Here is a 16,241-nt window from a genome sequence, read left to right as displayed (position 1 = left end):
GTATACTTCTTTGGAGGAGCAGTTGTTCTTGACTCTAATGTTCCACTATTGGGGCTAGTGGTCGTCAATTGTGTATGTATGGATGAAACTTTCACTCATAATAATAATATCATAACCAACATGATTTCATGCATATGTTGTTAATGTAGTTGGACTATTCTAGTTTCATTAGCAATGTATGTTATTTAAATTACGCATACACTTATGAACTACTTTGTATGCATTTGTACGAATCTTGTTGAATGTGTGTTGTTGGATTAACTCATCACTTTAATTTGTGGACTATTCTACATTTTAGCTTGTGATGTCATTCCACTCGTTTTCCTTTCAAGATGCGTACTACTACAGGCTTCTAAGGGGCACACTTTATTTTCCCTTCTGTGTGTTACAACCTTCATGCATCGCACTTGACTCTCTGCAGGGTCACACACTTGCTCTCACCCAAAGTTATCATACTTTCCTCTGCGCGCTACCGCAGTCAAGGCATTACACTACCACCCACTACTGGGACTCATATTCCAAACGTTGTGAGGTCTAGTTGGGACTTTACATCGGGGAGATCCCCTAAATGTTGGCAGGTCCAAAACCGTCAACACTCTCATGGAAAGTTGTTCTCCAAGGGATAGGTTACCATGGGCTATTGAGTTTAACTTAGTGTAGCTCTTTGTGTAGTTTAAAGCTTTTTATATTCCCTAGAATAAACATAATGATGTTTTATTTTAACAATAATGAGCCTGCCCATACTTTCTCATGCTGCTACACACTAATTCATGCCAATTAGTCCTCGTTGATTTTTATGCAATCTTGAATGATTAGAATGAAGATGAACTCATTAAAATATTTGCAACATTGGGGGACACCTCATATATAACGAATCAAGAGCCACTTAACCCTTGTAGTCACATTAGAGTGACTTGCACATAGCCAATTGATTGGTCCAAAAGCCACGAGAGAGAGCACAAAATGCATACTTTGCGCTATGTAGTAAGAATTTCTGACTCTGGCTCTATCTACATTTGTAGGCCACAAATCTCAGAAGGCTAGGGATGGATGGAAACCACTTTTGGAGGAATCCCTAGATGTCATTAGTTGGGATTCAACCTCAAATTATCATGGAGCCTCAATTTTTATAGGTCTTATTGTTTAGTTGTTTATGTTTCAAGGTATGAATCATATGACTTGATTTTTGACTTTACTATTTTAGTTATGTTTTTAGGTGTTTTGGCTCAAACCAGCCCATTTTTTGAACTATTATATAATTCTACTAATTGCATTGTTAACACTCCAGGAAACTCTCCTAGGTTGTAGATCGAAGATGCCTGATAACATATAATCTTCAATATTGTTCTCTGAACTATTGGAATAAATGATAGTTTGGATCAACCCAGATAACCATTTCAACTATGTTTTTACTCAAGACAAGCATGAACACTCTCAGCTTACAAGGCTTTAGAGCACTAATGCTCAATAGTTTGTAGATTCAATGAATGGATAGAGAACACTGACCATACCGGCAGATGCATACATAAACATAAATGAATGGCTAGCTACAGGCAGCCAAAGAGAACACTGACTGTATCGACAGATGCATATATGACCACATATGAATGGCTAGCTACAGGCAGTAAAGAAGCTTGCAAATCTAATTTATCAAAGCAGAGATAAGATGACAGTTCTCTGGCCTTAGACACAAAAGAGAACATGAACAAATTATTCAAGTGCAAGCTTAGAACAGACGAGAAAATGGAATATTGAACATATAACAGCAAAAGAAGCTTGTATTACTAATGAATGAAGATGAGACGCTTTAGTAGCAAAGTCTCTATAGTCTCCAGAAGATTGAACCTGTATTACATCTTACTAACAGCGATTTGTAGCCTGTTTACAATGCTCCTGAGCTCTAAGAGGCTCGAAGTCTTAATCTGTTTGATCTGTCCCTTAACTATTTGATCCCCTCTATGGGCAAGCATGGCTTGAAGGTTTTCGCCCTCTGACAAAGGAATAACCACCTTCAGATATTTTGGATAGTTTGTTGCGTTGTCTGGGAGCTCTCTTATGTCAGAGATGCTCCATGACCATTATGTTTGTTGGGATGGGTTCCGTTGTCTGCTCCATGATCGATTTTGTTGTTGTGGCTATTCTACGTTGTAGATGCCCATGATATTTTTGTTTCGAGCTAGTTGGGTGTGTTGTGGCTCCATGATCACTTTCTGACCTCTGTTTTCCCTGCAAACTGTCTCCCAGATTATGCTATGTGGTGGAAAGGGTCCCTGGGTTTCTGTTTTCTCTCTAAAGGATGAGAGTGACTATTTCTTCTGTTAAGCACAAAAAACACAGAAATATTATAAAAATCCCGCCAAGTTGTTCCTTTTGGACTTCAAAAGTCCTTAAACGTGGCTTATTATCCTATCGGGTCCGCCCTTTGAGTTGTTGTCGCCTATCGTAGGTGGCATGGTCCCTTTATATTTTCCCTGTATTTGGAAATACGTAAAACACTGAAAAACATGAAAATTGGCTTTTCTTGGATCTCAAATTTTATATATTTCACTTCCCAGACCCTTTTGGGTCCGGGTCCGGGCTTTATCACATCGATGCTGCCCAAGGCTCACTTTATATTTTCGTTCAAACAGCGAAAATACACAAAAACATTAAGAATTTGGCTTTTCGTAGACTTGAAATATGATACAATATTGTTTATAACCCCGTCGGGTCCGGTTATCGGGTCGTTGTCACATATATGTAAAGGCCTCACCCCTTAAGGTTTTCGCCGATAGCGATCAGGCGATGCGATGTGGGCCGTCGATCTGTGCGCGCTATCGACGGTCCACATTGAATTGGCGATCGTTATCACTCATTCCACAACCTGCACCGATACTTCGCCAATAGCGATAATTGGTGATCGCTGATCGGCGGTGTCTAGCTCTGATTGCCACTGCGTGGGACCGCCAATTTGCGATTTGCCGCTTAGATCTAGGTCGTTGATCGGCCAGATCTAGCGGCAGCTGTGCATTCTTGGGTTTTAAGCCTACGGTAAGGGTTTTTAACTGATTTTGAAGTGTTTTAGCCTCTCGATAATGCATTTTTCCCTTCCAAGGGCTCTCCTCCCTTGCTTGTTTCGATCTTGGAATGATCTTATGCACTTTTGAAGATTCGAAAAGCATTTTTGGATCCCTTTGCATGATTTTAAGCAAACTTTGGAGACTTTGGGAGTATTTTGGAATCCATTTTTGGGCCAAACGCCAACAAAGCTAACACTGGCTCCTTCTAGGGATGAAAGCCTCCTTGTGACGTTTCAAGAACTATAGATCAATGCATTTCCTATAAAAAACAAGATCAAATCTTCCTCCTAGTGTTGCATTGGACATGGAGTCTATTTAGTATGAAATAAAAACTCGAAAACAACATATTTACAATACCAAGGCTTGAAAGCCTTAACTAAAATAAAATTCGAAGAACAGCCCATTGAATGGGCCATCAAAAACATCTCCTCCTTCCTTCGATGCATTCCTTTTGAGAAAACAGTGACCAAACTGAAATTGACCCTTTTTACCTTTCTATGAAAGGTTTCTTTCTCTTGGTCAACGTGTATTCATCAAAGACTTGCAAAAGCCTATTGATTTGATCCTCTACTTCAAAAACTTTCCAACATTTGATATTATCAGGCAGAGATGGTCTATATTTCACCTCCTCTATGTATGCTTTCAGCCTTGGATGTTTTGATTGGGAGGTTTTGTACACCTACTAAATAATAAGGTATGCTTCATTCTTTGTTGTGTCATTTGTGACTTGAAAAGTTAATATGAAAGATGAATCAATGCATTCTTGTGTGGGGGACACAAGGACTTCCCCTGTTCCTGCAGCTTCCTCAGATCAAGCCCCATCAAAGAACATGTCCCAAATCTATGGGCCTTCTTCCTCTGTGATCTGGCAAACTAATTTTTTAAGTTGTGTAGAGGCCAACTGATAAGGCTTGGTAATGTCAACACTGAGCTTATCCATGATAGCCTTGGGCATTGAATTATGGTTGGCTCCAATTTGGTTGTTGTGGGGTAAACATCACCTCTTGTTTTTCCCACTTGTTTAGAAATGACAAGGCACTGACATCAATGTCTAGAAAGGAATCTTTAAAAACTTTTCGAAACGATGGAGAAGGCTGAACTGCCAACTCAATGCCATCTAGAATCTCCCACTTGAAGATATGGAACATATTAGTGGAAGTTTCAATTGCATGTTGCACCCATAATCTACAATTTTCATTAATTAAAGCTTTTGATTGCCATCCTAGTTCGAAAATCATTGAAGTACAAATTTTGTTTGACAGCAATAAACGGATAAGATGAACGACATTATTATTCCAGTTTAATACTGATTGTAATTGTCTAGAGGGAAATTGTGAAGGATTTCATCATAAATAGACAGAGAAACATAGAATGATGGGGCTTTGTGTTCACAATTCACAATCATTGGGCTGAGAATAGCAACTGGTTGGTCATCTTGCAGATTTACATAGTCAATGGAGGCTTGGATGGTTTTAGGCTCAAGAGCCTCAAGGATAGATTTCTTGAAGGACTCATTCTTCCCTGGTTCAATCAGAAGCAAAGGTATTCTTAGCTTTTGGATTTCTGATTGAAAACTAAAAGAAGAAGGGGACTTGTCAAGGCCTCTTACCTCTATGGTTGGAGCTTTGAAGATGATAGGATCAACTACTAGCTACTTCCGCTTATTAGCTTGTTGTTCCGCAGGGACAACAACTTTATGAACATGAGTTCCTTTAACATTATTCATCATAGAACTCAAATTATATTGGCGCTGATCTGCAGTTTGTAGAACAGCGTCACCATCCCATTCTTGGCTGATCTGGTCATTGAATAATGACTTCTCATATGCAGCGTTAGTTAAAAACGTGGCGCTGCCTTTGTCTTCCATACAATGGATCTCATCATCCTCTCAAATTTCTCTTCTTCCATGATTGTATTCTGAAAATGGGCCTTCACCCTTTGGTCTTCATTGGCCTCTTTGCTTCTTTACAAAATCTGCAACTACTCATTTGCTCTTGTATATGGATTTGGATTTGGACGAGCAAAGGTATTAGGAACCCTCCTTTCCCAGAATGCTGCTCAACCTTTAATTTGGAAACTTCGGAGGCTAATGACTCTATCATCTTGGCCATTTTATCGATCTTGGGATCTGAAGATGATGAAAGCTCGTCCCTTTGTCTCCTTCTATCAGCGTTACCTTTGAGCTTTTCTGCAGCCATGATGTTTGATTCTACTTCCAGCGCTACATCTTGCATATCAAAGAAGCATATCGCCTCTCCCTCAATAGTAAACAGAAGTTAGAATCAAAGGCACTGGCATAGATGAGTTTAGCAGAGGTAGTGGTGGGTTTTACTTCAGCTGGTATCTTGTTGTACATGCAGTTAAATCTTTTATTAAAATCAGACAGCAACTCACCATTTTCCCTCTGTAAGTTCCCAAACTCAGTGTGGTAATAAAGGAGATCCTTCTTATCCCCCCAATGCTTTAGGAATGCATCATCTAAGGCCTCAATCTCTGCTATAGATGTTGGGGTCAGTTCCCTGGACCATTTTCTAGTCTCTCCATCTAGGCTTTGGACAAAGACTCTCATCCAAACATCATCTTCACTAATGTCCAGGTTATCAGCGTAGCTATAGAATGACTCAAGATATTCTTCCGCTGAAACACCTTCAGTTCCAATGAACTTAGGCATATACTTCTGATATTCTCCGGTAGGCATAAAATTCAAAGGAGTGGGCAGTGTTAGAGGTCCATACCTAGCAGCTATGATTCTTTCTATTTTGGAAGGTGTTTGTGGACCTGCCATCGTTGTGGTGGCTAAAAGAGCACTGACAATCTGAATGATAAGAGGGCTGAGGAGTGATTGATAGGACTGAAAGAGTATGATGGATAGGAGGTGAGGTTTCCTTTGGGCTTAAAACAACAGGAAAACCTAAAGAATAAGGAGCTTTATGAATCTTTGCGAGTTTTTCTTCACTGCTAGTATTAGATGTTATACTCTCAACATGTATTTGTTCTATTACAAGCCTTTTTTAAAGAGATATTGGAGATTGTTTAGGTTTCCCTGAACCTAATGCTCCTTTCTGCAATACCTTTCTCTCTTTGATGATTTTTTTAGGGTCAGGCACTGGGTCAACTTGTAGCTTCTGAGGATTTCTCCGAGTATGCCTCACAAACTGAAACAGAACCATGAAGTGGAGTCACCAAGAGGTTCGGCCTCTAGTAGAGTGCCAGATAGATGATTACAACCAAAATTGTGCCCAGACTTTGTCTGTCATCACCACTGGATCTATGTCATTTCCCAGGGACGCTGAGCTTCAGTTTCCTCTCCCCGGCAACGGCGCCAATTATGTTAGTACTCCAGGAAACTCTCCTAGGTTGTAGATCAGAGATGTCTGGTAACATATAATCTTCAATATTGTTCTCTGAACTATTGGAATAAATGACTGTTTGGATCAAGCCAGATAACCATTTCAACTATGTTTTTACTCAAGACGTGCATGAACACCCTCGACTTACAAGGTTTTAGACCACTAATGCTCAATAGATTGTAGATTCAATGAGTGGATGGAGAACACTGACCATACCGACAGATGCATACATAAACATAAATGAATGGCTAGCTACAGGCAGCAAAAGAGAATACTGACTGTACCAGCAGATGCATATATGACCACATATGAATGGCTAGCTACAGGCAGTAAAGAAGCTTGTAAATCTAATTTATCAAAGCAGAGATAAGATGACAGTTATCTGGTCTTAGACACAAAAGAAAACATGAACAAATTGTTCAAGTGCAAGCTTAGAACAGAAGAGAATATGGAATATTGAACATATAACAGCAAAAGAGGCTTGTATTACTAATGAATGAAGATGAGACGCTTGAGTAGCAAAGTCTCTATAGTCTCCAGAAGTTTGAACCTGTATTACATCTTACTCGCAGCTATTTATACCCTGTTTACAATGCTCTTGAGCTCTAAGAGGCTCGGAGTTTTAATATGTCTTATCTGTCCCTTAACGGTTTCATCCCCTCTATGGGCAAGCATGGCTCGGAGGTTTTCACGTTCTGACAAAGGAATAACCACCTTCAAATATTTTGGATAGTTTGTTGCGCTGTCTGGGAACTCTCTTATGTCAGAGATGCTCCATGACCATTTTGTTTGTTGGGATGGGCTGCGTTGTCTGCTCCATGATCAATTCTGTTGTTGTGGTTGTGTTGCGCTGTAGATGCCTATGATATTTCTGTTTTGGGCTAGCTGCATGTGCTATGGCTCCATGATCATTTTCTGGCCTCTGTTTTCCCTACAAACTGTCTCCCGGATTATGCTATGTGGTGGAAAGGGTCCTTAGGCTTATGATTTCTCTCTAAAGGCTGAGAGTCACTATTTCTTCTGTTAATCACAGAAAAACTGTAAAAATCCCACCAAGTTGTTCCTTTCGGACTTCAAAAGTCCTTAAATGTGGCTTATTATCCTATCGGGTCTGCCCTTTGGGTCATTGTCGCCTATCGCATGTGCCCTAGTCCCCTTCATATTTTCCCCATATTCGAAAATACGTAAAACACTGAAAAACATGAAAATTGGCTTTTCCCGGATCTCAAATTTTATATATTTCACTTCCCGAACCCTTTCGGGTCCGAGCTTTATCGCATCGGCATTGCCCAAGGCTCCCTTTGTATTTTCGTTTAAACAACGAAAATACACAAAAACATTAAGAATTGGGCTTTCTGCGGACTTGAAATATGATACAATATCGTTTATTACCCCGTCGGGTCCGCTCATCGGGTCACTGTCATATATATGTAAAAGCCCCGCCCCTTTGAGGTTTCCGCCGATAGCGATCAAGCAATGCAATCTGAACCGTCGATTTGCGTGCGCGATCGATGGTCCACATTGAATCGGCGATCGCTATCGCTCATTCCACACAACCTACGCCGATACTCTGTTGATACCTCCACCAATACTTCCGTCGATGCGACCCGCCAATAGCGATCATCGACGATCGTTGATCAGCGGTGTCCAGCTCCGATTGCCACTGCTTGGGATCGTCGATTTGCGATTTGCCGCTTAGATCTGGGCCATTGATCGGCCATATCTAACAGCAGTTGTGCATTCTTGGGTTTTAAGCCTGCGGTAAAAGTTTTTCACTGATTTTGAAGTGTTTTAGCCTCCCAATAGTGCATTTTTGCCCTTCCAAGAGCTCTCCTCCCTCGTTTATTTTGATCTTAGGATGATAATAAGCATTTTTGAAAATTTGAAGAACATTTTTGGATCCCTTTGCATGATTTTAAGCAAACTTTAGAGACTTTGGGAGTATTTTGGATCCATTTTGGAACTATTATATAATTCTACTAACTGTACCATATGCATATGTCACCTACCTTTTGATATTAAAATGATGTGTATTTTATAGTGATATTAACAAATAATAATAATATCAAAAAGCATATAAGTATTATTATTTTACTATTAACAAGTTAACAAAAATCTAACATCTCAAACTATATTAACAAGTTAACAAAAATCTAACATCTCAAACTATATAAAGTGATGTTACATCACATTTCATATATCACTAACTTTATTCTATATTATTTATATATTAAAATTTACTATATATAATTAACATTTCATTCTCATGATTTATTATAAAGTGATGTTACATCACATTTCATATATCACCAACTTTATCCCATATTATTTATATTATTTACATATTATTTATATTATTTATATATTAACATTTACTGTATGTACTTAACATTTTATTCTCATATTTTATTAAACTCCATTTGTTTTATGTATAAATAAACTTTGGCACATTTGTAAAATTTTGAGCCATTGCATGCAATGAAATTAATGTCCTGAAAGGGAAAAGCAGTGTCTCAATGTTTTTCTTTTGATTTTATGTTCATTATATATTAATTATTTTTTATCATATATACATTATAAAAGTAAAACAATTAGGTTACTCCAAAAGTGAAATTTATTTCAATGATTTACTATCTAAACCCTAAAAAGATATTTTAACATAAAGATGGATTTAAAGTATGGATGAGGGAGTAGCAAGTTAAAAGATCGCTTTGAAAAGGTTTGTGTAAGTGCCTACTTATATACATTATAAAAGTAAAACAATTAGGTTACTCCAAAAGTGAAATTTATTTCAATGATTTACTATCTATACCATAAAAAGATATTTTAACATAAAGATGGATTTAAAGTATGGATGAGGGAGTAGCAAGTTGAAAGATCGCTTTGAAAAGGTTTGTGTAAGTGCCTACTTATATCATTATTGTGACCACTCTCATACTTTATAACATTCTTGGCTTAATTGATGTTTTAATAGTCAAAAACATCTGGAGTAAATTTGAAGTTGATATAATAACATCACTTACAGCACCAATAGGATAATATGAATAAATGTGAGATTGCAAGACCGTCCCTGTGATATTTGGGATTTTTGTTTTGCAGAAGAACTTGCATTGATCAAGAACATCATCAATTGTTTAAACCCACAGAACTTGCTCGAGCTAAGCGGATTTATGGATTGGTAAGTTTTTTTGACAGACTGTAGAACACTTCCCAAATGATGCAAGGGTTATTAATGTATGCTCCAGAGGGGCGGCTCACAATTTTTACAAACGCTTCAGTAATTGTTCTTTGTATTTAGAAATTCCAAATTTTATTCAAGAATTCAGACTTTGCTTTCACTTTTTAAAGCATGGATGTCTATGTTTTGACCTGAATAGATTTCTTCACATATTGGAGAAATCTATAACAACATAACCTTCAGATAATTCCCCTGAAACGTGAGTTTATTAACTCTTTCATAAAATGCATTTCAGTTAAATTTGCAAATTCCAACCGTATTTCTCAGATATTATCAAATCAAAAACATAACAAGCCACTATTTAAAAATTGAAAAATATCAGGTTTTCACGTGAAAGACTGCTTTTTGCTTTGTTAAGATTGGATACAACCATGCAATCACTCTTTTGGCATCTCCAATAAAATAATGGAAAGAGTTCTTTTTTTCCGAAAAGAAAAAGCATTACCTTTGCATTAAAATAATAGAAAGATTGCATTATTCATATTCAAAAGCCCAGAGGCTCAGTCCACAACAAAAACAGTAACACCAGTAATTTAAAAGGACATTGGTTCTTCAATCACACATCAAGACAGAACATCAAAAATACAGTCATCACCAGCTGCAACTTAGGGGCGTACTCTAACAAAGAGACATTTTGGCCTTTTCTACCCGAATCTGATGACATGATTCTTGGTGAAATCATAATGTTTTATATTTAAATAGCATTTTTGATTGCAGAAATGGATTCAGCATCCTGGAGAACCCCTGTAGCACTGGGATTATACACATTCAACATAAAACCATGATTTTGTCAATTTCTGGCCATATTTCAGGCAAAATCAAGTTTCAACTGAAAACTCCACTTGGAAAAAGGGCAAAAGAGTCGCCTCATTAGGCTACTGCTTATTATCAAGAACTGTGGACAGAGCAGAAATCTGCACTTAAACATTCTGCTATGTGTTTACTCTCTTTGGTGGCAGAGTGCCCTCCACCCAATCACTGGAAATCCCTGCAAATTCTAATTATTAATGAACCTTGATCCCTGGAGAGAGCTTTCTTAGACATCTGGTCAGCATCTTGATTGAACTCTGAAGATGTTGAGAGTGCGTTTCAGCTCCTGTGCCTTTTGAATTTAATGGAAAGAGCTTTTAATGGAGTTTAAACGTACTTTGTCTCAATCAAAAAGGCAAGACGGTTATCGAAGATGGAATGAACCTTGTGCCTTTTTCTGTGCTGCAATCATTTGACACTCTCCATAGTGAAATTGAGATTTCTTTGTGATCCTAATCCATGTCACGTATTAAAATCTTTTTCTTTCTGATAAAATGGAGTTATCTAACCGGCTGCTAAAGCTCTTCGTGCTGGATCCCATACTTTTGAAAACAACAAATGACAGCCCCAATCACCATGATAACACATGTACGATACGCAGCCTTCCCTTCATAAATGTCAGTTTGGACCAGTGGCAAAGGCAAAAATTTCACTATCATAAAATGTACAATACTTAGCACTCCCTTCGTAAATGTATAAGTTTGGACCATTCGAAAAAACAAAAATTTCACTAACATGTACAATACTCAGCCCTCCATAACTGTAAGTTTGGACCACCAGTGACAAAGTCAAAAATTTCACTAACATGTACAATACTCAGCCCTCTCTCCATAATGTAAGTTTGGACTAGTGGCAAAAACAAAAGGTTCACTACAATAACATGTACAATACTGAACCCTCGCTTCATAAATGTATGTTTGGACTGACAAAATTTGCATAAGAGGATCACAAAAAGTTTCTCTCTAATGAATTATAACGAGGAATGATGCTAGGGGATGGTATTTGAGATTCAATCCCATAGTTATGCATAAAATATCTTGATTTTCAAAACCACAAATCATAACTAAAGATTCTTTATCGAAAGAAGACCAAATAGAAAAATTTCCTGTTTGTCTTCTTTTAGGTATTATACAATAGCAAAAAAAATAAGGTTGTAACAAGTTACAACACAGCACACTATGGGCAAACAATGAGCTTGCTGACCTCGGGCAGTAAAACCAATGCTGTAGATATGTTTCCTTTCAGGAAATATATCGTCCAAGGTTCAGAAATAAAGTCATTAGAAAAATCGGGGAAAATATTAGCAAGTATAAACTTGGAACTGAGAAACTCGAGAAAGTCCGAAAAATTAACAACCGGAAAACTTCAGAAAAATAAATTCACTAACATATCGGAAAAAATGGAGAGAAATCAAAGATATTTACACCAGTAATTTAGTATAATGCAAAACCTGAAGGTTTCTAACAATCTACCCATTCCAAAAAGCAAATTTTAAGGAAAAATGAATAAGAAAAGCATCCAAAAGCTGCTGCTTTAATCAGGGAAATGCAACGTCAACACTGTTTCAGCGCAAACGATAACCCATAGGTAAACATCACATGATCCTAATATTGCCTCTCTTCCCATTACCATCAAATAGGAACGTTATAAAAACTAAACAAACCAGTTACATCCACTTACCAGATGGATGGATTTACTTGTTATTAGGTTCCCTTGTTGCTTATATAGATCGCTCGAATGACAGGTAAAAACAGAATATTAGGATTTAAACATATTTTTCATGAATTCATTCTCCCAATTGCATTGAACATAGTGATTTTTGTATGACATATCACCAAATGCAAGAAGTATACATAAAACTGTCTGGATTCAAAATATAATTAGAATGCAATACAAATGATCTGTCTGAATTTAATTGTTAAAGATGCAAAATGTATGGAACCATTGAGTCATTTATTTCTTATAACATCAATTAAAATATACGAGGAGAATGCCTCTATTTACTAACAAATTCGGTGCTGCTCAGTATACACTGAGACCGAAGTTACATACGCAGACTGTGCTTTCTTTAGAACACATTCATATATATGCATGAGAGCAGACCTGTATTTACAAAATACACCCCTACAAGACTTGCAATAATCAGAATACATCTAGGCGATGACCTCAACGATAGGCCCCAAAAAATAAAGACATAAAATAACCAGAGGAGCTACAAAAAAGGCTCCTCTTTAAGTCTGTTAGAAAACCTATCCACCCATCTAAACACACTGTCTGTAACAAATGCTATCCTGCGATGGAAAAAATAAACAGCGTAATTTTTAGGCTTTTGCGGAGTGGTATTCAAAAGCACTTGAACCCTTCTGGTGCATAGCTTATAAATTCAAATCTTCTTTTCTAGAAATTCAATATAAATAATGGCAAGGTTAATAAAGCCGCCAACCTGAAAACGGTGCTTGTTCCTTGGATTCTAAGGTCCTTGGATCACTTTTCCTCTATAGGAAACTCTGACGCTCCAAAGCCCAAAATTGCCAAGAATCTTTCAGAGATCGAACAAGCCATGAAAATTACCAAACTAAGAGAGTCAATCCCCTTTCATTCATCTAAAAATGCTGCAGTGTGGATGTACAACTTCTGGGAGGCTTAGGTTTTCACAAAAAATTCAGCAGCACACAGGGCACCTTATGAGTCCGTTTTCATTACACTGCTGGCACCTGATGAAAAGGCCCTGACCTTCCTCTTCTGTAAAAATCTTGCGGCTGCCGTCGCAGTTTTGGCAAGGAATGAACCTCACGTCACCGCAACTATCGCAGGGTTTGGAATGAGCCTGCACTGGGAAGCATTCCAGATACTTAGCTAACTCCCCTATTTCATGCAGTTGCTGAATTTCCTCAACCCCGCCAATGTATTTTCCCCCAATAAACAACCTAGGCACCGGCATGGGCTTCCCCAAAAGATCCTGCAATTCCTGCCGAAAAGGGGAATGCATGGAAATATCCCGTTCATCGACCGAAACCCTGAAACCTCGAAGAATCAATTTCACAGTGCAGCAATCCTCAAATGTTTTCCTTATTCCCCTCAAGCTCGTGAAATACAGAACCACCTTATCTTCCCCCCGGGGGGAGCCCTCAACTTAGCGTTTTTGATGGAGGATTTTTTGGATATGGGGGGTCGTTTGGTCGACCTCTCGTCTATTATCTGCTGGAAAGTATTCACCCTCGCCTGAATGCTGCTAGATCGGAGCCTGAAAGATTTGCCTGGGGTACCCTTTTCATCTTCTCCGCTCCTGCTTCCCTTGCTGCCCTGACAGTCCTCTGAAACGGGATCCATCGAATCTCTTGGGGAAATTTCATCCATGGCTTTCCTGAATGTCGAAATGAGATCCGGATCAAATAAGGTCAGAGATGAATCGTCTGACGACGACTGCTGCGTCCAAATCGTTTTCGTGATTGAATCTGCAGGAGTCGAGGGCGAATCCGCCCCAGAGGAAGAAAAGCCGTTATGAAATCCATTGCCGTTGTCGAAATTTTTCTTCAGATTCGTGTTGGGCGTTGTTGAAGACGCCTGGGAATTTTCGTCTGCAATTTTTACGCCAGAGGTAACCTTGTGCCATATAGAGACCTTGGGCTCGTCCTTCACTAGTTGCTCCACGTCTTTGACGGAGTGGAAAGTGAAGGACCGGTCCAAACAGCGTTCCATAGATTTTCGGTTGCCGTTTCCGTTAGATAACGTCGAAGGACTGCAGCCGTTATCTTCCAGGCCTTCCATAAGTTCCCATGTATTGATCATCTCGGGCTCGTCCTGTATATTGCTGCCCGTTTTGGTGTGATTTGATTTCTGGGTTTTGTAGTTTACGAGCAGATTGTTAACTTCGGACCATGTCTTCGCTGCCATTTCTGAAGAGCGGTCGGGCTTTTTTCTGAAGCCGTAGAACCGATGGGGATACTCCTCCTTCCGCGGCACATATTCTTCCTGTTGCTCGCTCTCCGTGACGGGATCCATCTTTAGGATACCGTATGTGCTAGATGTTAACGCAACTACGTGATAACTGTCCCCTTTCTTTTCAGCTGGATGGTGTACCGGCATTGAGAAGCTGCGAGATAGCGGTGCGTTTAAGCCCCCTTCGATACGGTTCTGACCCTCCTTAGAGTGCGCGCATCCCATTATGCCCGCCAAAACACTTATTCAAGTTGCTTTTCCGCTACAATGCCTTTAATAGACCCCAACTTGCCAGACGCTAAAAAGACTTTATTGCCTTTGACCGCGACAACCAGTAATTGTTGTTTGAGTAAAACAGAGAGACTTGAACCCGTGATCTGTGATCATATGAAAAGCAAACTCCACACTATGATCTTTACACGCAGCCGATCGGATCCAGTTAAATGATCTTAGACGCAATCAATCCGGCGACTGGTCAAAGACAATATAAAGGCGTTGAATATGAAACAAGAAACTGTGCTTTTCTCGCAAGTTGATTTGCTTGCTGCACTTTAACTTCTGTTCTGATCTAAAACATTTCACACAGTATGAAGACCTTTGCAAATTTCTTTTCTCAAACAAATGATGTAGAAAAACGGATTCTTTGAAGATGATGTTGTCCAAAGAGGTGTCTTTATGAACATAAAAACTATTATTTTCTTTGTCAATTATGCTCCTAGGTTTGAGAGCTTCGATTCTCTAACAGATCAAACCCGGCGGCCGAAGGAAGGAGACCAATACTCACAACGGCCAGAAGCATTAATAATCGTTTGACAGAAGAAAAAAAATATCCGTTAAAGGACGGCTGGGAACCGCTTCGATTCCCGTCTTCACCGAGGATAGTTTCGTAAATGGCTAATGCGTGCAAGCTGCGACCCGCACAGCGATAAACACGGCTGCGTCTCCATCCAGAGAACACAATAAGCAAATTTCTCTGCAAGATTCCAAGAAATTTCTGCGCAGTTGCTGAATCTTCCCACGACGACTATATCAAACAAAATTTACCCTGATTTTACACAAAACACGGCGATCAGCCACGGCAAGAGACAAATAACAGAGAATTTTTCTTTAAATTTGCTCAAAGTTCACCCCGATTGCGAGAGAAAACAACGATCGGCTAAGAATCTACAAAAATCTGGCCATTAGCCATCATCTTGAAGCCTACATTTGTGACGAAAGAAACAACTGGACAAAATCAAAGAAAACAAAGCCGCCCCCTGCCGAGCCATTAAACCCTAAACATCGGAAAAATAAAGTTTCCGGGACTTACGCATTCAAGGCAATCCGCTTTCGGTAATAGACGAGACCACAATTGCTCCACCTCCGTATCAGTATCCAAGGATCCGCTTCATCCGTTCCGCAAGCAGCAACTCAGACATCCACCGACGATCTGGAGATGAAAAGTTGCCTGCCTGGGAAGCCACAACACAGTTGATGACGACGAGGAAGCCATCAAGAAACCCCGAATTCGACGGTCGATCACCGACGTCCAGAAGTTCTCACACGGAGGCGGTCGGCCAAATCGCCAGGAAGTCTTGTCTTAACTAGTGCTCTACTTAACCGTAATCCAACGAGCTCCATTAATTATCTCCAGATCTCTACATATACCTCTGGCCAAATTATTGCCACGTGGCTGTATTCATAGCCAGGTCCAGCGATTTACTTTTTCGTGATAATAATAATTTCGGTTAATAGAAAAAGCAGCCCGGTAAATTAAATTCACTAATTACACTATTTTCCGTAATATTTATTATATTAGGGATGCAGTGCGCGTGCCGGACTTCTGACCATGATTGGTTGGTGAGC

General features: G+C 39.1%; 1 pseudogene across 1 annotated transcript; it reads right to left on the bottom strand.

The window, feature by feature from the left end:
* Positions 1–12,429: 12,429 nt before the first annotated feature.
* On the bottom strand, positions 12,430–15,985 carry LOC149163423 (uncharacterized protein At5g39865-like; annotated as a pseudogene). The gene is made up of 2 exons (XR_016260611.1): positions 15,706–15,985; positions 12,430–15,441 (listed from the first exon to the last, which is right to left on the bottom strand). The product of XR_016260611.1 is annotated as an uncharacterized protein At5g39865-like (transcript).
* Positions 15,986–16,241: the final 256 nt, after the last annotated feature.

The sequence above is a fragment of the Pinus tabuliformis genome, chromosome 5_1, assembly GCF_031772625.1.
Source record: "Pinus tabuliformis cultivar Carrire ecotype Pingquan chromosome 5_1, CPIR1, whole genome shotgun sequence".
Lineage (NCBI taxonomy): Eukaryota > Viridiplantae > Streptophyta > Pinopsida > Pinales > Pinaceae > Pinus > Pinus tabuliformis.
Note: the sequence above shows the minus strand (reverse complement) of the source record. Positions and strands in the feature narration are given on the sequence as shown.